Below are 24,486 nucleotides of genomic sequence, written 5' to 3'. Positions count from 1 at the left end.
TTCTCCTTCTGGGGTGTAACAAAGTCCAGGCCACTTTCCCAATGGTTGAGGGGGAGAGGGTAGACCCGGGACTGTCCTCTACTCCAGGTCCCAGCCCAGGGATCCTATAGATAGCAGCCACCCACCACATCCTTTTAATAAAACTGTGTCACTGGTACAATTCCCTGGGCCACTTCCCCATGGCTCCAGCACATTCTTCACCTTTACCTCAGGGCCTTATCCTGGAACTCCTTCATGTTCCCCACAGCCTCTGCCAGCAATGCTCTGTCCGGGGTCCTGTAGCTCCCTCAGCCAGCCAAGCACACCACCCACACTCCTCCAGCTCCAGCACAGAACTAAACTCACTCTGGCCCTGCTGCCAGCTCTTCTTATACTAGCCTGCTGGGCCCTGATTAGCTGCTTCCCGTACAGCCACTCTAGGCAGCTTGGAGGACCTCTACTGCCCTATTTTGGGATGGGGTGTGGCAGGGCTGCAAGGCCTCCAGCAGGGGACCTCTGGACCTAGTTCACCCCATAACAATTGCTAATATGTAATCTGAGATAAACCCACATTCCTTTGTCTAGGACAGACCTGTTTATCACCTTTACCTAGAAAAGGCTGTCTAGTCCTAAACAAACATCATACAGAGGGAATTCACAACATCATATGTAAGGGTAACATGTACATCTTACTATATTAATAACCAGCATGTTATTAGCTTTCATATGATACCTCACAGGGAATATTTTGTACTAATATTATTGCTTTAGTGTGTAGGATGCGAATGCAGGGTTGCCTATGGTCACAGGGTCCCACTTTAACCCCTAGAATGGCCCAATAATAGGCCACAAAGGGCCAAGATCTCTGCTCTGCAGAAAGCTGTGGAAGGCCTCAAAGGCAGCTGAACCAGAATGGATCTATTGTGCAAGCAGTCTGACCCACAGAAAAGCAGCACAACTCCACCCACACCCTCATCCTGGTTCCTACAGAGCAGCGCTTCAAAGCAGCTGTCTTGGGCGCTACAACCAGTGCGGGAGCAGAGGCATTTCATCCAGGGATGGGCAGAGGCAAGTAGCTCTGTGATGACCCAGATCCAATGGCATAGGCCTCCCAGCAGAGGGAGAATACAAAATCCCTGCAAGCTGCTGTAGACCCGTGGCTGAAGTGGAAGCCATGGGAAGGAGTCACTGGGGCTCCATGGCTTGCCAGAGAAGGGATTTCATCTTCCCCTAACTCCCAAAGAGAATAAAGCCCATTTACTCCCATTTTGCATGGGGTTCAGGACTTAACACTATGAGAGAAAGTCTACATTAGAAAGGAGACAAATAAGAAGGGATACGATAAGAATATATAAAATAACAAATGTAGAGAAGATAGTTCAGGAGCATCTCTTTGGTCTGTCTTATAACAGAAGAAGAAGGGGACATTAGATGATGTTAAAAGTGGCAAATTCAAAACTGGTTAAAGAAAATACTTTTCCCACGCGTGAAATCAGACTGTGGAATTCCCTGACACAGGAAATGGCGGAGGTCAAGAAATTAGCAGAATTCGAAAAGGGATTGGACATTTATATGATAAGAAAATCTATAGTTACCATAGTTAATTATGATCATTTTGGAAGGGATACTACATCTTATGGTTCAGGATTCAAGAGAATCCCTAACTATGACCGATTAGGCTAAAACCTAGAGTGGAGGGTAGATTATCCCATATCCACCTAATGCACAGTTCTCACACCTTCCTTTGAAGTACCTGGTGTTGGCCACTGTCAGAGATGGGATACCGGATCAGATGGACTGATCCTTGGGTCTGATACAGTCTGGCAATGCATATGAGTGGGTTTATTTTGTATCATTTTCTATTTCTTATACCAGTTTTCATTTCAAGAAGAGATTTACTACGTGTCCCTTCCTATTTTTAATAAGAATAAAAGTAATCAGCTGTAGTGTAACTTAATGTATACTTTACTGGGGAGAAGGGGAGGAGTGAGGTGATTTGCTAGTTTGGAGGCTGCAGTATTTTGCGTTATTTGGGATTTTGATTTACTGGCCATTTCACTACTTCCTTGTTAATAATCATAATAACTAACCTGTCAGAAAGGGATGGAAATGCCCTGCCAATCAAAAAGGAAAACACCTACCAGGTCAAAGCAATAAAGCATGAAGCATTACTCACAGAGTCTGATACTCATGGCAAGGATTGTAATGGTAGAAGAAAATAGCACCATATGAATCTATCCCATTAACAAGGATCACAGTGAAAAGGAGAAATGGCAAAATAATTAACCCATTGAATCTGTCAGTTATAAACACATGCCTGAATTATGATTCTTTCTGGATGCCAAATACCTATAAAGGAAGCCTCATCAATCTGGTAATTGTGGGGATCATTTCCAAGGAATCCTGTCAGGTTAAATTTAGCCCCAAATTTTAGTTTTGGTAAATTGAAGCTATTACAAAAGCCATGCCCAACAGGAACTTTTCCTTTTTTTTAAATTCTAGTGTAGCCAATTTTCTTTAAAGACAAAAAAGCTCCACACAAAACAGCAAATGAATGTTCTCCTGCAGCAATGTAACATTGTGTCACTATTAGGGCTCTCAAATGATTAAAAAAATTAATCATGATTAATCGCACTGTTAAACAATAATAGAATATCATTTATTTAAATATTTTGGATGTTTTCTACATTTAAAATACATTGATTTCATAACACAGAATACAAAGCATACCGTGCTCACTTTATATTGATTTTTATAACAAATATTTGTGCTCTAAAAAACAAAAGAAATAGTATTTTTCAATTCACCTCACACAAGTACTGTAATACAAAACTGTAATTAATCGACAGCCCTAGGCTATGATAGGGCCTGAGGATCAGAAGGTGAATAGCACTAGAAACTACTACAATAAATGAAACCAACTAATCTATTTTCGTTGTCCATGAATAGAGAGATTCAAAAAGTAAGCAAACAGCATAAATGGGGGAAAATAAATGTTATTGTTTAAAATATTTTCAGCTTTAATAATCAGTGTCATCAGTAATAATGGACCCAATACACATCCACTTAGTAGTAAGTGTAATACTTAGTACAATGAGTAGTCCCTTTGAAATAGATCTAAATTTCACAGACAGGCTCTGTCTGTACAATGGCCTGAAACCAAGCCACCAGATCCAATCACCCACAAACGTCAGAGGACATTCAAATCAAGATGTAACAAAATCCAATTCTGAACTTTGCAGTTTAGGCCTTTTCCTTATCATGACACTGACTTCATACAGCAATGTCTTGCAACTACTGGATGGAAGCTCTATAGAAATGCAAAACATTATGAGCATTATGGAATACATAAGCTGTACATACCACAAAGGCACAAATCCTGAGTGGCTCAGCTGAGGCCAGTGGGTCTACTCAGGTGACAAGAGACAAATTCTCATGAGGAGAAGTGCAGGATCTGGCCTCACACAATTTATTTGGGGGATGGAGGGAGAGGGTGGAAAAAAACAACTTTCTTTCTTTGACATTAAATTTCAACATGGCATATGCCACATAAAACAGCACTTATGTACAGCACTGTTGTAACTATTGCACAAATGCACAATCATTTGCTTGATAATCCCCAAGGTTTTATGCCCTTTTCTGCCAGTCATGGCTGTGAACTCCAGGGACATTCATCACATGTAGCCCCAGACCTGGTTCTTATGGAAGTCAAAGGAAGTTTTGCCATTGCCTTCCATGGGAGCAGGACTGACCAGCAAACATTGCATATATTTATTGCAATATTTCATGTTTCCATTAGTAAAATGTGTGATTGGGTCATCCTGTGTTCAAACAGTCACCAAAATAAGTATTTTAAATTATTCCTTTGCATATCCACTTATATAGCCAAACAAAGGGTCGGACACAAGCTGCTACTGAACTTTCTGTGACCCTCTCAGAAAGACTACTTTAGCACACAACAGCCCACCCTCCAAAGGAAACTTTTAAGCATGGAGACCTACTATAAGAGGATGAAAGGAAAACCAAACATATTGTTTCTTCTTTGCTGACCCAAGAAGAATCTTTACCAAATCTAAACTGACAGTTCATGGAACTTAAAAACAAAAACCTGTCTTGTTTCTAGTTCTAAATCGGCACAGAACCAGCTGCTCTTAAAGACACAAACCAGACCTAAAGAAGAGCTCTGTGTAGCTCCAAAGCTTGTCTCTTTCACCAACAGAAGTTGGTCCAATAAAAGATCTTACCTCACCACCTTATCTCTCTACAAGTCCTTCATAACACATTAATGTTCAAGACAGCACATAAAAGTATTGGAAATATCTTTTACTGTACTGGTTTCAGAGTAGCAGCCGTGGTAGTCTGTATTCGCAAAAAGAAAAGGAGTACTTGTGGCACCTTAGAGACTAACAAATTTATTTGAGCATAAGCTTATGCTCAAATAAATTTGTTAGTCTCTAAGGTGCCACAAGTACTCCTTTTCTTTTTACTGTACTGTTAACTATACTTTGAAATGAAATGCTAAGCCTAAGCCAGTGAATTTTAAGAGTAGCTACTAGCATCGTCTTATAAATCTTTAAAATGTGTGACCTCTTTTTTAATCTTTAATAATCTTTTTACAATTTTCATTTTGTCCAAGCATTTATACTATGATTACATTCACAGCTTCCAAACCACTCCTTGCATAGTTCAAAAAAGAAGTAATTTGGATGAAAGAATGATAGACAGAAATCTCTAGAGAAATAGTCTTTAATAAAAGTAAAGAAGGGCTGCTGCTGAGAATGAATTATTATTATTTACTTGTATTATAGTAGCACCTAAAATTTCCTACCAGAATTAGGGCTGCATTGTGCTAGGCATAGTACAAACAGAATGTACATTTGAAAAAATAAGTTTAGTAGTTGTCTCTGAAATCAAAGCTTCACTGCAATTTCTGTGGTTAGATGTTTTCACAATAATCATTTGGTTAAAGATACACATCCACAACTGGTCAAAAACACATTATAGGAGTGCTTCTGGATTCCCCATTGATGCTAAGCTCTCATATAGCAGCATTCACCAGTAATGCATTCTTTAATTAGCTGACTGGGAAACAACATCACATGCTGGCACAAAGTGACCTGGCATCAGTAATACGTTCATTTCTCACCTCCTACACAGGACAATAGTCTTGCAATCTATCTGGGTGTGAAGCCATAAAATCCTCAGGAAACTCCAACCAGTACAGAATGCTGCAAAGCATCTCCTCAGCAACATGGGCTACTACAATCACATCAGGCCTGTCCTCCAATAGAATATGGAGCCAAATTCAAGGCTTTACTCATTATCTTCAATGGCGTGGGCTCAGGATCCCTACATGACTGCCTAAAGTTCTCAGGAGGATGGTTATTGACAACTCCTCTCCTATGGCACAAAGCTGTCTATTGAAAGGGTAAAAGCTAGTCTGTGCAGTAGAAGTCCATGTGACAGACACTAGTCATACCACTAATGTTTCTGGAAGGTGCTCAGACACTACAGTAATAAAGACTATATATGAACCTGAACAACTCTATAAGCTTATCTAGGTATTTATGTATGGTACACACTATTATGGGCAACGCTGCCTATCACTGAGGTTTGCTTATATAAATTGACAGGTCTCCTTCATCGCAGTTTAAGAAAAACTTCTTAGCATAGAATTTTTATCTATTCTGCCCATAAGGGTTTTGGCCCTGAGAAATTAAAATCAGTTCTTTCATTAACGAATTGGATCTTATGTATGTGGCTTGCCCGTATTTTTCATGCAGGCTGTAGTTTATGAGATCAATACCTGAGATTATGAACTGATTGGCAATCAGGGAATTAACATGTGTTTCCTGAAGACAGATGACATCAACATCGTGTCAGGAAGCAATGTTTTCAAGAACAGAGAGTTTTGCAGTAGCCCATCCTTCAACATTCAACTGCAGCATCTTGAGGAAAGGGTTCATAGCATTTCCTTATCTGGGTCCACAATAACCAGCACCCAATAGATTCAATTTGCTGTTCTGTTTCCTGACATCTCCTCCTACCGCTGTTTTGAGGACCCTGTTTATGACTTCTATGTAATTGAGGTAAACATATATTCCTTTGTTTAGGATACCCTGCTGTTTAACAGGTCTAATCATAGGTACACCACAAGAATGTGGTTTTATTTTAGATGTCAAGAGTTCTTCCTAAATGGGTTGCTGTGGCAAACAAGCCGATGCTCTGAAGTAGACATTTTCAGATAGCTTTGCATGGCAAAACCATCACCTGGAGTTTCCAGAAGAACGGACTCCTGCAAGGCTCAGTGCTGACACCAATTTCATTTTTTGTATTCACCAATGATCTACCAAACACCATCTCCAGACGGTTCACGTATGCAGTGATATTGGCTGGGCCTAAAGGGATTGTGACTTCCAAAAGATTGTAAAGCACCTGAACAATGATATGGCTGCCATATTGCATAGGTGACTATTGCAAGATATGGAGGTTAAGAACTTAAGAATGACCACACTTGGTCAGACCAATGGTCAATCTAGCCCAGTATCCTGTCTTCTGACAGTGGCCAATGCCAAGTGCTTCAGAGGGAATAACCAGAACAGGCAATCATCAAGTGATCCATCCCCTGTTGTCCACTCCCAGCTTCTGGCAATCAGAGGCTAAGGACATCTAAAGCACAGAGTTGCATACCTGACCATCGTGGCTAATAGCCATTAATGGACCTAACCTCCACGACTTATCTAGTTCTTTTTTTAACCCTGTTATAGTTTTGGCCTTCACAACATCCCCTGGCAAAGAGTTCCAAAGGTTGTCTGTGTGCTGTGTGAAGTAGTACAGTAAAAGCTGGATAACAAAGCTTCTACTGTACTTCTTCACACAGCACACAGTCAACCTGTGGAACTCTTTGCCGGGGATATTGGGAATTGTTCCTTATGTTTGTTTTAAACCTTCTGCCTATTAATTTCACCAGGTGACCCTGGTTCTTGTGTTATGTGAAAAAGTAAATAACACTTCCAAATTCACTTTCTCCACACCAGTTACAATTGTATAGACCTCTGTCATATCCCCCTTTAGTCATCTCTTTTCTGAGTAGAAAAGTCCAAGTCTTTTTAATATCTCCTCATACAGAAGCTGTTCCATACCCTTGATCATTTTTGTTGCCTTTATCTGTACCTTTTCCATTTCTAAAATATCTTTTTTGAGATAGGGTAACCAGAACAGCAAGTAGTATTCAAGGTGTGGGCATACAATGGATTTATATAGTGGCATTATAATTTTTTCTTATTATCTACCCCTTTCCTAATGGTTTGTAACATTCTGTTAGCTTTTTTGACTACCACTGCACCTTTAGCAGATGTTTTCAGAGAACTATCCACAATGACTCCAAGATCTCTTTCTTAGGTGGTAACAGCTAATTTGGACCCCATCATTTTGTATGTATAGTGGAGATTATGTTTTCCAATGTGCATTACTTTGCATTTATCAACACTGAATTTAATCTGCCATTTTGTTGCCCAGTCACCCAGTTTTGTGAGATCCGTTTGTAACTCTTCCCAATCTGCTTTCAACTTAAATATCTTGAGTAATTTAGTATCATCTGCAAATTTTGCCTCCTCGCTGTTTACCCCTTTTTCCCAGATCATTTATGAATATGTTCAACAGCACTGTTTGCAGTACAGATCCCTGGGGGACAGCACTATTTACCAGTCTGAAAACTGACCATCTATTCCTACCCTTTGTTTCCTGTCTTTTAACCAGTTACTGATCCATGAGAGGACCTTCCCTCTTATCCCATGACTGCTTGCTTTGCTTAAGAGCCTTTGGTGAGGGGCCTTGTCAAAGTCTTTCTGAACATTCAAGTACTCTTTATCCACTGGATCACCCTTGTCCATATGTTTGTTGACCCACTCAAAGAATTGTAATAGATTGGTGAGGCATGATTTCCCTTTATAAGAAACCATGTTGACTCTTCCCCAGCAAATCATGTTCATCTATGTGTCTGATAATTCTGTTCTTCACTATAGTTTCAACTAATTTACCTGGTACTGAAGTTAGACATAATGGCCTGTAATTACCAGGATTACCTCCAGAATCTTTTTTAAAAATTGGTGTCATATTAGCTATCCTTCAGTCATCTGGTACAGAAGCTGATTTAAATGATAGGTTACATACCACAGTTAGTGGTTCTGCAGTTTAATATTTGAGTTCCTTCAGAACTCTTAGGTGAATACCATCTAGTCCTCGTGACTTATTACTATTTAATTTAATAATTTCTTCTAAAACCTCCTCTAATGACACCTCAATCTGGGACAGTTCCTCAGATTTTTCACCTAAAAAGAATGGCTGCCTCATAACCTCTGCAGTGAAAACTGATGGAAACAATTCATTTAGGTTCTCTGCAATTGCCTTATCTATCTTGAGTGCTCCTTTAGCACCTCGATCGCCCAGTGGCTTGGTAGGCTTCCTGCTTTTGATGTACTTAAAAAAAATTACTGTTAGTTTTTGAGTCTTTTGCTAGTTGCTCTTCAAATTCTTTTTTGGCCTTCCTAATTACACTTTTACACTTGACTTGCCAGAGTTTATGCGCCATTCTATTTTCCTCAGTAGAACCTGACATCCAGTTTTTAAAGGATGCCTTTTTTACTCTACTTCTTTTACTTTGTTGTTTAGCCATGGTGGCACTTCTTTGGTCTTCCCACTATGCTTTTAAATATGGGGATGTTGCTGGGCAAGTGCGTCCCATCCCCTGTTCGGGTGGGGCAGGGTAATTACTTCCCTGCGGTCACATCCTTATGACCACCCTCTGTCTTGGGGTGGTGAGGATTAATAGTAAAAGTCAATATGGCCGCTCTATCTCTCAAGGTTGTGTGGCCCAATGGCCAGAGTCAGGGTGATGGCCCCTTCCCACAGGGCAGTGGGGCCCAATGGCCCAAATCAAAATGGCTTTCCTATTTGGCAGGGGTGTGTCACCGAGTGTTCAGAGTCAGTGTGGCTGTCTGGCTCAGCCAGGCAGTATGGCGTAGCGGCAACAGTCACTAGGGTCACCCTCTCTCAGGGCTGCTCTCAGGACTGCATGGTCCAATGGATGGAGTCAATAGAGTGGCCCCCTCTGTGGAGGGCTGCGTGGCCTAGTGGCCAGAGTCAGTAGAGCTGCCCTTTCTCAGGGCTGCATGGCCTAATTGCCGGAGTCAGTATAGCGGCCCGCTCTGTGGGGTCTGTGTGGCCAGAGTCAGTATGATTTCCCAGTTCGGAGGGGCGGTATGACCTAGCGGTCAGAGTCGATTACAGTGGCCTTTGTGTTCAGGGCAGCACAGCCTGGTGACCAAAGTCAATATAACAGCATTTAGACACAGGGCAGTGCAGCCTAGCAGCCAGTATCCGGGAGCTGCCACCAGGTGGGGGCGGCCTGAGTAGGGGGGCCTAGGCTCACCCGACTCCTCCAGGCCCCTACCCAGGGCCCTAACAGTGGTGGAGTGGTCCTCCACTGGGTCAACGGGGAATCTCACCAAAACACACTGACATCACTAGGTGGGAGATACCATTCACTCACCCTCCCTGGGTCACTGGTTTCTCGAAGCCACAGTCCATGAGGTATGGGGGTCTCCAGGCTTCTCAGCCCAGATGATTCCTGGGACTCTGCTGGCCACAGACCTCCAGTCTGACTCTCAGGATCTCCGGCTCCTGCAGGCAATGGCTGGGATGGCTCTTCAGCTGGAACCTCCACCAAAGGTCCTTCCCCTCCGGTGGCCAACCCTGAATGAGCTGAGCTGCTCCCTTTTCTACCAAGTCTCCAGTTGGAGCATGCCAAGCAGGGCTGCAAGAGCGTTGCCTCTGCGGCCCAGAGAGTGGCGTTAACCCTCGCAGTACCAGTGCAGGGCAAGTGTACCCCATCATGCACACACCCCTTTAAGAGGGTGTCCAGTGGTGAAAAGAAAAAGTCCACATTTGCGTGTGCCCTACATGGTTGATGGGTGATGCTGAAGTCATTGGGCTGGAGCAATAGGTATCATCTCATAATTGGAGCATTGGTATCTTTCATGCTGTTGAGCCATCGGAGTTGTGCGTGATCTGTGACCAACTGAAAGGGGTTTCCCAGCAGGTAGTATCTTAGTGTGTCGATCACCCACTTTACCGCCAGGGCCTCCTTCTCTATAGTTGAATATCTCTGTTCTCAGGGGAAAAACTTCCAGCTCAAATAGAGGATGGGATGTTCTTCTCCCTCAATCTCCTGGGACAATACTGCTCCCAGCCTCACTTCAGACGCATCCATCTGAAGTATAAAGGGCTTAGAAAAGTCTGGGTGATACAGGACTGGTGCCCTAATCAGTCGATCCTTTAGGTCCTGAAAGGCCCTCTCACATTCTGCTGACCACTGGACCTTTCGGTTGGGAGCTCTTAGTTAGGTCTGACAAGGGTGCCGTGAGCGTTGCAAAAACCGGTACAAAGCAGCAGTAGTACCCTGGCAGGCCTAAAAATTGGCGTACCTGCCTCTTTGCATTGGGTGTCAGGCAGTCCTGCAGAGCTTGCACCTTGTCCACAAGTGGACATAGGGTCCCTTGCCCCATGGTGTATCGCAGGTATGTTACTTCCTGTCATCCAAGGTGGCATTTGGCTGGGTTGACCGTGAGCTTGGCTTCCCCCAGGGCTTGCAGTACAGCCTTGAGGTGTCAGAGGTGTTCCTCCCACATATGACTGTACACCACTATATCGTCTATGTACTGCCGTGTACTGGCAGTGGGATTGTAACAGCTGATTCATGAGTTGTTGGAAGGTGGCAGCGGCCCCATGTAAATCAAAAAGTATGGTCATGAAGCGGCACAATCCAAATGGGGTAGGGAAGGCTGTCTTTTCACGGGAAGCCGGAGTCAAGGGGATTTGCCAATACACCTTTGTCAGGTCTAGGGTCAAAATGAAATTGTCATTACCCAGTCGTTCGAGTAACTCGTCTACCCAGGGCAAAGCATCAAATTGAAAGATCACATTCACTTTTCGAAAGTCTATGCAGAATTGTATGGTCCCATCTGGCTTCAGGACCAGCACAATCAGACTGCTCCACCTGCCTCGCAATTCTTCTACTACGCCTATGTCCGGCATAGCCTGGAGCTCCTTCTGGACCGCATCCCACATCTTCTTTGGCAGGGGCCGGTGGTTGTAATGGACCTTCTGGCCTGGAAGGGTGATGATGTGGTGACTTACCAGTCTAGTCCACCCCAGGCAGATTGATAACACGGTGGAGAAGGCCTGAACTAGTTGTTGCAACTCTTCCTGTTGTCTTGGATCCAGCTCTGCCCTGATCGTGACAGGCATAGAGTCAACAATGGGCCTAGCTCTGGTTCTGGGGAATAGGGGGCAATCAGCAGCTCTTCCTGAGTTTTCCACTTCTTCAGAAGGTTCATGTGGTAAATCCAGACTTACTTCCTTCTTCCCGGTAGTCGTACCTCATAATCCACTGGTCCTACCCTTCGGACCACCGTGAAAGGGCCCTGCCATTTTGCATGTAGCTTGGACTCGGCCGAAGATAGCAGGAGCAGGACACTATACCCTGGTTCAAAAGTGTGTAGCGTCGCCCCTCGGTTGTATTGGCGGGCTTGGGTCTGTTGTGCTTGCAATAGATTTGCCTGGGCAAATGCTCCCAACTTCTGGAGTCGTTCACAAAGTGTTCACATGTTGGGAACTGATCCCATGACCTGGGATCCTGGCTCTTCCCAGGTCTCCTTCAGGAGGTTGAGGATCCCCTGGGGCTGTCTCCCATAAAGCAGTTTGAAAGGTGAGAAGCCTGGGGAGGCCTGGGGAACCTCCTGCACGGTGAACAATAAGGCTGATAGTAGCTTGTCCCAGTGTTATGGATCATCTTCTACAAATTTCCTTAGCATGGATTTCATCATCCTGTTAAAACTTTCCACCAGGCCATCTGTCTGCGGATGTTACACAGAGGTCTTAAGTGCTCGGCCATTCAACAACCAGCACAACTCCGACATCAGTTTGGACAAGACATTGGTTCCTTGATTGGTTAGAATCTCCCTGGTATTCCCACCTGGAAGAAGATTTTCAGAAGTTCAGCAGCCTGAGTAGGGGGGCCCAGGCCCACCTGACTCCACCGGGCCCCGACCTAGGGCCCTAACAGTGGCAGAGTAGCCCGCCACAGGGTCAGTGGGGAATCCAGCAGCAACACGCTGACCTCACTCAGGTGGGCGATACCGCTTGCTCACCCTCCCTAAGTCACTTCCTACCAGGTTTCCCAAAGCCGCAGTCCATGGGGTATCGGGGTCCCCAGACTCCTCGAAGCGGACCTCCAGTCTGATTCTCAGGATCTCCAGCTCCCACAGGCAAGGGCTGGGACAGCTTTTCAGTTGGAGCCTCCACCAAGGTCCTTCCCCTCTGGTGGCCAGCCCTGAATGAGCTGAGCTGCTCCCTTTTATACCTAGTCTCCAGCTGGAGCATGCCCAACAGGGCCATGGGGGGGCTTGGCTTCCTCAGCCCAGAGAGTTGTGTTAACCCTCGCAGTACCACTGCGGGGCAAGTGCACCCCGTCACAGGGGATTACATTTAATTTGAGCCTCCATTATGGTGGGTTTTTTTAATGTCCATACAACTTTCAGGCATTTCACTTTTGCCACTGTATCTTTTAATTTCTGTTTAACTAACTTCCTCATTTTTGTGTAGTTAAATGTTACTGTGGTGGGCTTCTTTGGTGTGCCCCCCCCACCCCCACCCCAAGGATGTTAAATTAATTCTATTATGGTCATTACTAAGCAGTTCAGCTATATTCACCTCTTGGACCAGATACTGTGCTCCACTTAGGACTAAATAAAAAATTGCCTCTCCTCTTGTGCGTTCCAGGACTAGCTGCTCCAAGAAGCAGACATTTATGGCGTCAAGAAACTTTATCTCTGCATCCCGTCCTGAAGTGACATGTACCCACTCAATATGGGGATAGTTGAAATCCCTCATTGTTATTATTATTGAGTTTTCTATTGTTATAGTTTCTCTAATCTCTCTGAGCATTACACAATCACTAATCACCATTCTGGTCAGGAGGTCATTAGTATATCCTCTCTGCTATATTCTTATTATTCAAGCATGGAATTTCTATCCATAGAGATTCTATGGTACAGTTTGAGTCATTAAAAGATTTTTACTATATTTGACTCTATGCTTTCTTTCACATACAGTGCCACTCCCACACCAGCATGACCTACCGTTATTTCTATATATTTTGTACCTTTTACTACCACCATCATGTCCTGATTATCATCGTTCCACCAAGTTTCTGTGATGCCTATCAATATCCTCATTTACTACCAGACATTCAAGTTCACTTATCTTAGTATTTAGACTTCTTGTATTTATGTACAACCACTTATTAAATTTGTCACTGCCTGCCATTATGTGATGTAATTGAATGGGATTCTTTTGCATTTGACTGTTTCTCTTCAGTTCCTACCTGCACTTTATGAAGTTCTATGTTCTCCTGCTTACTAGGATATAGAGAACCCCTGTTAATAGATCCTTCCCTAAGGGATGTCTCTGTCCAAACCATGTGATCCTCTGCATCTGTTGGCTTTTCCCCATTTCTTAGTTTAAAAACTGCTCTACGACCTTTTTAAATGTAAATGCCACCTATCTGATTCTATTTTGGTTTAGATAGAGCCTATCCTTCCTGTACAGGCTCTTCCTTTCCCAAAAGGTTCCCCAGGTCCTAACAAATCTAAACCCCTCTTCCTCAGACCATCGTCTCATCCACTCATTCAGACCCTTCAATTCTGCCTGTCTAACTGGCCCTGTGCGTGGAACTTGAATCATTTCAGACAATGCTACTATGGAGGTTCTGGACTTCAATCTCTTACCTGACAGCCTAAATTTGGCCTCCAGGGCCTTTTTCCTATCTTCCCCTATGTCATTGGTACCTACTTGAACCATGACCACCAGCTCATCCCCAGCACTGCACATGTGCCTGTCTAGATGTCTTGAGAGATCTGCAATCTTTGCACCTGGTGGGAAATTCACCATGTGGATCTCCCGGACATCACAAAAACAACTATCTATATTTCTAATAATCAAATCCCCCATTACTGTTACCTGTCTCTTCCTAATAACTGGGATTCCCTCCCCCAGAGAGGTATCCTCAGTGCAAGAGGATACCATGACATCATCTGGAGGGAGGGTCCCAACTATGGTATAGTTTCCCTCTGATCCACTTTAATGTTCCCCTTCCCTGAGACTTTCATCTTCGTCAACAGCAGAGAGGCTGTCAGACTGAGGGTGGGACTGCTCTTCTGTGTTCTGGAAACTGTCCTCTATGTACCTTAACTGAAGCCAAGTAAATCAAAGACAGTGTCAACATGCTTCCACTTATATCATGCTCTGAGCATCCAGGCGCTCACACCCCAAGTTGAGCCGGCCAGTTTTCTGAGCAAGTTGTTCTGAGAGCTAACTTTGGCTGCTGTTTTCTTCAAGTGGTTGTGGTACGTCAATGACCTATCCAATGTCACATTGAGGTAAATTGGGTTTAGGTCATGCTGCAGGCATTACCCATTTAAGAAAATATTTAACTCGTGGCTTCTGCTTGCCTTATGCAGATGAAATATGCTAGAAACCATCTTGGAAAAGCTCGGCTGCAGGTGCCATCGACTACAGTAGTCTGCCATGAGCTTCATATCATCATTGAGGACGGTGTCAATTTCTGAGAAGGACTGAGCTTGATAACTGCAGCAGATGTCGTCAGCATAAACTTGCATGAGAATGTTGCTGGCAAGTCATCGATGTACACACTCAGCAGTATTGGTGAAAACTGAACCTTGAGAAAGATCGTTAATCTGACACTTCCAGATTATCCAGTTGCTTAGAAACATCAGCCCTTGCCCTCTGCTTTTCAACAGCAGAGTATTGTGCTCCTGTCTGGTGGCATTCATTTCACACGAGGCTGGTCGACGTATAGCTCAACAAAGCTATGCACATTGTTATCGGGGCTCCCGATACTTAACATAGCACCACTCCATATTTGCCATGATGGGGCCTCCAACATGCTCCTGTCCAAGATCCATGAGAACAGTGACTTGCCTCTGTACTCAGACCTCTTCGACTACCTACCAGTTCACCAGTCTTCTATATGCCCTCTATGGTCACTTATGCCACCACAGGACATGATGGTGGAATCTGTTTGGCGTAACAAGTGGTCAGCGACAACAGTCATTAATCACTCTCTCATCACCAACCCAACCATCTGCCCACTAGGTTTTGATCTGACAAGGCACCTGAACCGGTTTTGAACAGGACAGGCCAATTGTGAGGCCAATCTCTTCAAATAGGGTTTCTCTAACAACCCGCAAGGTAGATGTGGTCAACTTCAAGCTATGTCACATATCCTTGATGAGTGCCCACTGACTTACTTCGATGATGGGCTACTACCTCTTCATCTGGCTGATGATGATGCTATCAAATGGATGGGCACACTGCACATATGCTGAGAGATGCTCAGAGTTTAACATCATCTTGAATGGTCAGCAGCTGGCACACAATCCAAGCCGGTGCATCTAGGGGTCACCCTAGATCATATGCTCACATACAAATACCAGCTCGCTTAACAGGTTCAAAGGTGGTTTGGTTTGCTGTGCTACGACCAACCACTCCTGGGACCCCACTGTGCATCTGTGTTACTGTGAAGTGTGCTGCACACATGCTGGATGGTTGCTCTTTTTGTGTTGGGCTCCCTGGAGGTCCTATCAAGTGGAATACTGCTGATTCAGAAGCCAATGACTGGCTCAAGACTATTTTGCTGTTTTTTTGTTTGTTTCTAAACCTAGCCTTGCTTGTCTTGCCCGCTTCCACATTCTGGGGTGCAAACCAGACCAGTGAGAGGCTGTGTTACCACCTGTCCTATAACCTTGGGTGCCTCACAATGCTTTGCTGTTGTAAGCTCCCAACCTGGGCCACTCACAACTAGTATGCCAGCAAGCAGGCCACACCGAGTGTCTGTGTGCTAGACTGTTCTTGTTCGGCTGCTCTAACCCCAGCAGTCGGTCTACAGCCACACTCTGGCTTCACCAGCCATGATTAATAACTTCAGGGTGACCCCAATACACTCCCAGTCCTGGATTTTCCCCAAAACATGTATTCTGCGATATCCAGCCCTCTCCTGGACAGTTCAGATATAAAGATTCATTCCTCCTGTGATGAGTTAATATTCAACAGTTTGTTACTTTAACTAGAGTTACCAGACAGTCCAGTTTAAACCCAGCACTGGTGTAGTTTCGATGAAAAATAAAATACATTTATTAACAAAGAAGATATACTTGAATTCACTTCAAATCCTAAGAGATAAAGTTAGAAATGGTGAAAAGCAAATAAAAGTGAAAATGCATCTAAAAGTCTAAAACTTAATCTAGCAAATTTTGGTCAAGGCTTTGTTTAAGATGGTCTTTATCACCCACAGTCTTCCAACAAGATGGTGACTGACCAGTGATGAGCTGCCAAAATCTGAAGAACCAGTTCCTTCAGTCGCTCCTGGTCTTCTAGTCGGCACTTCAGTGGCGAGTCCTTCACTCACTCCGGGTCTTCGGCGGCATTGAAGTACCCGCCGCCGAAGTGCTGCCGAAGACCCAGAGCGAGTAAGCGCCCACTGCTGAAGTGCCGCCGAAGACCCAGAGCGCTGCCAGGTGAGTGAAAATTAAATAGGGATTCTCAGCCAGGGGAGCCTCCCCAGCCGGGAGCTCAGGCGGGCCGGACAGGATGGTCTTGCGGGCCAGATGTGGCCCGCGGGCCGGAGTTTGCCCACCACTGTAACAACCAGTTCTAAACCGGCTTCAAAATTTAACAACCGATTCGTGCAAACCGGTGCAAACTGGCTCCAGCTCACCACTGTGACTGACCCTTTCCTTGGTCAGGATGTCTCACAGAGGCCCAAAGGTGTTGGTGCCTTTTGTCTTCTTAGGTAAAAGAGATTAAGGGGCAGACACTCCAAGTTCTTTTATAGTCCAGTGAACCTTTGATGTAGATACTTCATAAGGTTAACCCGGAAGTTTATCCAAGCAGTGAGGAAGGTGATATGGAGTATGGTACATGCTCTTTCTCCCTCCACGTGCCTTTGCTCAAATGCAAATTGTTCTGTTTCCTGCCAACATCTTTCCCTGCTGTTCTGAGGACCCTGTTTACTACTTATACGTAAACAGAGCCAACATACATTCCTTTGTTTAGGTTAGGCCTGTTTAACAACTTTTGCCTAGGCAGGGCTGTCTGGTTTTGAACATGTCCTAATATCATCATACAGGGGAAATTCACAACTTTATGTATAATGTTGCTACATCATTTCACCAGGATAGGTGAGTTTTGACCAGTGAGTTATTAGTCTTCAAAAGATACCTCAACAAGGCATATTTTATGCAAAGATTTTTACACTGGTGTGTAGGGTGTGAATACGCGGATGCTTTCAGTCACATCCATGCACAATCACTATATATAAAAGATTAATTCTTTCTGGTTGAAGAAACACTCAAGTTAGTTTTCATCCTGTTTTCTTTGCAGTGATTACAATATAATCACGTTGAAGCTTTAAATGGAAGTCTATTTCCTTACCAAAATTTGTTTCCCTTAAAAGATATGCACACTGGTACTAGTTTGTTTTTGTAGGGCTGTTCAAAAGTGCTGGCATGCCAGCAATGAAGTTTGTTTGCTTTCAGAAATAAAGAACATCTGTTCTAAAATTTAAAAAAAATAACCCAAATACACACACTTATAATTACATAGGATTTGAAACAAAATAGGTTATATGTGGATGAGAGGATGGGTGCAGAGACGAGGGATGTGGCTGGGTCAAGACTTAATAGATTGGGGGATGAGAGAAGGGAAAGACTGAGGGGATACTTAAGAAGAGAGTAATAGTAACAGCTGGAGTGACAAGTTAAGAGGATTTGGAAAAAGAGAGTGAGATCTATGGCTTTTTCCAAACCCCAGCCATTGATGGTTGTGAGAGAACTGAATAACTTGTGATCTTTAAGCAGGGGAAGCAAATACAAGCTTTCAATCCCAGTGATTTGTTTGCATCAGTTACATTTTCCAAATTAATTTTTAAAAATGGCTAGACACTTACTTTTAAAAAACAAAACAAAAGCAGAGATTCTCCTTTCTATTTCTTGGCCCCACATATTAGATACCCCAAAGGCTGACTGCCTGGCTCCATTCTCCAGTAGAGGCCAGTGATGGATGCTTCATCGCTGTGACATAATACCTACTGGGACCAATGTGTGGGACTAGACATCAAAGAAGCTAAAAAAGAAAGGTAGGGGCTTTAAGCAAATCATTTTCTATTGGCATAGTTATTTAGGGGGCATTTTGCAAATAGTTCTAAAGGTGAAGGAATTCGGTTACATTCTTGTGGAGGTTACTTTTAAACCTCATAGCTCCCACAGGCCAGCAACTCTGAGTATCAGATCAATGTTTTAAGCTTTGAGTCCTGTGACACACAAACCTTCTGAAAACTTAGCAAAAAAAAAAAAAAAAAAGAATGAATGTAAAAGCTTTGTTGCTGAGGCACAGAAGATTCAATAGATCCTGAAAAAACAAACAAAAACGCCATCACCACCAACACTCAGAATGTCATTTTACTTGTATTGTTTATATGATCAAAATGAATACCTTGCAGAGTGTACACTTCATGAGATTTTGGACTAAATAGCTTCAAGGAAAATGTTTATTTTATAAGATGAATTAAAAACCAAGTATCTCAAACTATTTTGAGCCTCTTTTTAGAAAGTGTTCAAGGGAAAATGTCTCTAGACATCTCTCATGTTGGCTCAGTGGTGCCTCTCCCCTCTGCTCCCCCACTTGTGTTTCCTAATGAATGGAAAATTCAAATTAAATTTAAAATATTACAGCACAATGGACTGGGAGGTGGTCACTGAAATTTAAAAAAAAAATGGAATAACTGCGTGCAGAAATGCAATACGTCTTCCAGAACTGCATATGTTAGCTCCCAAGTGACAGCCAAGGGGCATGGATAAGTTAAAATACTTAAGACAAAATATATCACAGAGCCATTAAAAATTAGAGATGGAAAAATCCTATTAGATCATTTAGTCCACCACCCTGCTGATGCAGGATGTTTCCTTCAGTGTGTTCGCCAGTGCTTTGTTCAATTGTGTTTTAAATGACGGGGGAAAAAAAGAGACTTTAGTTCATCAGTCTTGAATGTTTTTACATTTAGAATACACTGTAATGAAGATGTTGCTGAATAGATTTAATGAATTCCTTCTGTATGTTACTAAGAATACAAGATTATATAAAGTGAAAAGCATGCTTAAAATATAATATACACTCATTGTTTATGTTATTTCCCTTTTACATTTCTCTCACCTTGCAAAATAAATAGATTAGTCAGTTTTATTTCCAGTCTGTTTCACTTCCTAGTTCTCATGCACGAGCACAGCCCTGCAACAACTGCATAGGATTTTTAGTTATTTATTTCTATTGGAATTCTTAAAACGTTACATGAAAGTATTTTGGTTTGTATCCGTTTCAGTAAACCTTTTTAGCTTTAAAACCTAAATTTGAGCCCAAATGTGAATGTATACTGTCCTTTTAAAACAGGAAGTGGGAAAAATATGGTTCTTCTTCTGACCTGAGTCCCATGTGTCCCTGACATAAAAAAGGGAGCAATAGCATCAGGTTGCAGGGCTCAGACTAACATCCCCCACACAATGAAACTCTCCCTACAAAATAAAATATAAAGAGTATATTTCAATCAGTGAAAAGCAGTTGCTACAGTGCATGAATATTTACTGTTCTTTTTCTTTCTGATTCTCAGGTTGGTTCAAGTTTTTTCACAGTTTTTTTTTAAATAACTCTTACCAAACACTATAAAACACAACATATTTAAGTATATTTTCCCTTCAATTCAAGCTTTTTGCTACAATCTGGGAAAATGTGTTACAGTATTTTGCCCTTTTCCAAAATTTTGCCAGCCAAATTCGTAGCAGAAAAGTTGTATTCGCTGGTGAAAATGGAGATGATTTAACCTGAATGAAATTTGCAAATATCCATAAAAATTCCAAATTTGCAGATGAATGCATGTGAAAATGTCACATTTTGCATGAATGCTCATAAAGACAAAACTAATGGCTTGACACACCTCTATACAGAAATAGAGTGAATAATACCATACATCTCTTTTTCTATTCTGCTTTCCCTGATTTCAGCACTGAAGAAACATTTAGCAGCTGAGAGCCTAGACTATTTCTGCTGCTATATTCTTGGCAAGATTTCTCATCTGTTCTTCACTACCAAAGATAATGTCACATTATAGTAAATAAAAAAAAAATCAAATATATAAGAAAAATGAGCTGCTACAACTTTTTTCAACGCGTGCAATAATTCGAAAAAACCACACGGTGGCACTAGCTTTCTTCAGGTGAAGTACAAACAAGGAATAAAGGATGGTCTTCCATAGCGATACTGAGGTGAAATAGCCGTAAACAAATACTGAGTTTGCCCACAATGAAAGGCGAGCGACCACTGCATTAATATGACGTGCTCCACCAGAGGCCAGTGTTGTAGTGGTAACTTTATACTTAGAAATACTTTATATTGTGAACAGCACATTGAGGTTTTCTAGGACCATAATTTACTAGATGGTCACAGCTCATTTAAAGAACCGTGGTATATTGCACAAACAAACATTCTCCTGCTATTCACAGATCTGCTACAATAACATAAATGTCCATTTAGTCTGAAAAGGGGCCAAAAATGGCATTGCATGGGTTCCATCTTTATTGACTTAGGCTTTGTCTACACTGGCAACTGAAGGACAAAACTTTTGTTGTTCAGAGGTTTAAAAAAAAAAAAAAACACCGACCCCCAAAAGACAAAAAGTGTTGTCGACGAAAAGCGCCGGTGTGAACAGCGCTTTGTCATCAGGAGCACATTCCTGCCGACAAAGTTACCGCTACGCTGCTCATTGGAGGTGGAAGTTTTTTGTCAGCAGGAGACAAACAGCAGCTACACTTGTGTGCCTTTAAGCGGCATGGCTGCAGTGGCACAGCCGCGTTGCTAAAAGCTGCGTAGTATAGACAAAGCCTAAATGGTTTCCACTGAGGGGGAGGGAAGTCAGCTTGCGAGCAGGGGAAAAAAAAAAGATTTTTTTTCTAAATGCCGGCCCTGCATACTCATCCTGGGATCTAGTAATAAAGCTGGGTCTCCTGCATCAGCACCACTTAGGCCTGGTCTACAATGGGAGGGGGATCGATCTAAGTTACGCAACTTCAGCTATGTGAATAACGTAGGTGAAGTCGGCATATTTAGACCTACTCACCGCAGTGTCTTCACTACGGTGAGTCGACTGCTGCCACTCCCCGTCGACTCTGTCGGCACCTCTCACGGCTCTGGAGTACAGGTTGACGGGAGGGTGCTCAGGGGTTGATTTATCATGTCTAGACCAGACGCGATAAAATCGACCGCCGCTCGATCGATCGCTGCCCACTGATCCGGCAGATAGCATAGACATACTCTCAGAGAGATTTGGCAAGATAAATTACACTTTCAGTTACACTTTTTCCCCATGTTAAGTATCCTCACCCTTTCTTGTCAACTGTCTAAATGGGCCATCTTGATTATCACTACAAAAGTTTTTTTTCTCCTGCTGATAATAGCTCATCTTAATTAATTAGCCTCTTACAGTTTGCATGACAACTTCCACCTTCTCTGTATGTATATATATATGTATATCTTCTTACCATATGTTCCATTCTATGCATCCAATGAAGTGAGCTGTAGCCCATGAAAGCTTATGCTCTAATAAATTTATTAGTCTCTAAGGTGCCACAAGTACTCCTGTTCTTTTTGCGGATACAGACTAACACGCTGCTACTCTGAAAAAAGCACATTGTAGCTTGTAGAATCCTCATTACTGGTGATGTATGAGCCAGAAAGAACCTAGCTTCAAACTCAGAGCACAGGCTGAGTCTTTCAGGACTGTCAGTTACAAAAGACATCTGGGTAGACTGTGTTTACTAGTAAACTGAGCAAACATGCTATTGAACCATTGAAACACAATAGATATGGAGCTTGTCTGTGTCTCCAATTAAGCCCTTTAAAACAAGCAAGCATTTATATTAACAGTTTTCAAGGCCAGAAGGGACCGTTGTGATCATCTAGTCTGATCTTCTGTATAACATAGAACTTCCCCCAAAATAATTCCTAGAGCATCTTTTAGAAACACATCCAACCTTGATTCAAAAGTTGTCAGTGATAGAGATTCCACCACAGCCCTTGGTAAACTGCTCCAATGATTAATTACCCTCACTGTCAAAAATTGACACATACTTCAACAGAAATCATATCCCTATTAGAAATATATCAGCACAATCCTGAGATGTGCTGAGTACCGTTAATCCCTACAGAAGTGGATGGGCATTGAGAGCACCCAGAACTTTGCAGGCTCAAGGACACTGATCTCAAGAGAAGGTGTAGTCCTTTTACAAAATGTTGCTTTAAATATGTGAGCTTTCTAAGCCTGTAAGGCCTCCAGACACCTGCAGGCTTTAGCTCAACTGCAGAATGCATCCACTCTGCACGAAGCAGTCTGCTATGTGCACACAAAACATGGGATCATCTATCTGCTTCTGGCTCCCTGTTCATCTCTGAACATTAGTGATAATCTTCAAATACCTACATGTTTTGGGAGCTGGTTATTTAAAGCCATTCCTTGTCCTATAGCCCCTCTCAGCAGCGTAGACTGGCTGGGAGACACTTGCTGTCAGTAACAGTGCTTGAAATATCTAGGGCCAGCAACAGACTCTCTCTCTTCTCTTGAGTTACTACTAAAGCTAGAGTTCCAGGACATGATTTAAGATGCATTTATGTGATTTGGCTTCTCTTTGATTGTTTTGTTCCCTGACAAAAGGACAGCAGCAGGGCTATAATTAATGCTACCCTCTGTGGGTATCTTTATTTAATTAGTACTGTTGAATTTTATAGCTAAGGGGCAACCCCCTTATCCCCTCTTTCATGTGTACAAAGTGTCCCATACACAGTAGAAGCAGCATATTACTGAGAGGCAGGCTTTGAGAGTACACAGAGTTGTGCATTCCCCTTGAAACCACAGAGACAAGTTCCGTAGGAGCTCTTTATGACTGCACACAGAGGCTCTTTGGAGGCAGGACTAGTGGATCCATCCCTTTATGGAATCAGTGTCTATTGTTCCTTGTAGAGTAGGTCCATGAGAGCTAAAGGCACTTCTCCAAACTTTATGCTGGAGTACCAGCTCCAGAGCAGATTCTCTGCCTGGAATAGAGGATTCCTTCTGCTCCTACCCTTTCCACCCAGGGTGATCCCCAGAGCTCAGTCTGGGCACTGGGAAGAGGACATTTTTTTAAGTGCTCAATCAGCATGGTAACAGGAGCTCCAAGGATCATTAAAATAAACAGTAAATAAATTTTTGGCATACATTAAGATTCCAAAGTGTATAATTTCCCCATTCAGTGTGGCCTCAGTAACACAGTAGTCTCTGTAAGCATGCAGAGCTCCAGCATGGCATCAGTGTTGTCAGACAAAGCCCAGTGCCAGAATAAAATGGGGAAATAAATAAATGCTTTTTAAAAAGTTAATTAGAGATGTTGGCTATTTTATCACTTCAGTTTCCTTTACATCAAGCCAACTTTCTCTAAAAGGTATTTATTCTGCTCTGGTTGAAAACCACAGATTTTGCTCAAGCACACCAATTCCTTTTATTCTAAAACAAAATCCTACAATGCAAGACTTTAAAAAAGGGGTAGTGCTTCTCCATCTGGCAGATGATCCTCTGAACTGGAAAAGAAGATGTGCAAGCTTATGCTATTAAACTTTCAAGTTCAAATGAAATCCAGCTGGTTAGGATCCATGAGCACTCTTGCAGTTTTACTGCTCTCACTATGTATATTTCTAATCCCTTTATTTTTGTTTTCTTTAATTGTTGGGGCCTGAGATCATAAACGCCTTAGTGTTTCAAATCTGAAGCATAGCTCTTGGTAATTTGTTCTAATCAACTGTAGTAAGAAATGTCTGCTCCATAACCTTGAATGTTTTTTTTATTCCCCTGACAATAGAAAATACTCCTTGCAAAAAATAAACATCTGGTTTGAATTGAACATCAAATTGCAGTTACTTTAAGTGCCAACTATTAAGTTACCTCAAATGTTTTATGTTTTAACATGATTTTTCAAGACAGCTACATTTTTTACTGAAGCACAAATGTACATGTAAAATGACTTTAGAATGTTAATTCCCTGAAGAACACTTTTTTCCCCCTATGCAATATAACTTGGTCACTTTTTCCAGACCTCCACATACAAAAAATTATTATTCACAAAGGTTTATTAACATAACTAAATACACACTAAGTTACTCACAGAAAAAAACTGTCATCTAAAACTCACTTGGGCCCTGATTCTGCAATGCAGAAGGACTGCTGCATCTGTGTGGAATCCCACTGAATTAAGTCTGTGTGTTACAAATGGCAGCATTGGGGCCTAGATTTTGACC

This window comes from Chelonia mydas, chromosome 2 (assembly GCF_015237465.2).
Source record: "Chelonia mydas isolate rCheMyd1 chromosome 2, rCheMyd1.pri.v2, whole genome shotgun sequence".
NCBI classification, from domain to species: domain Eukaryota; kingdom Metazoa; phylum Chordata; order Testudines; family Cheloniidae; genus Chelonia; species Chelonia mydas.
This window is presented reverse-complemented; position numbering follows the sequence as displayed.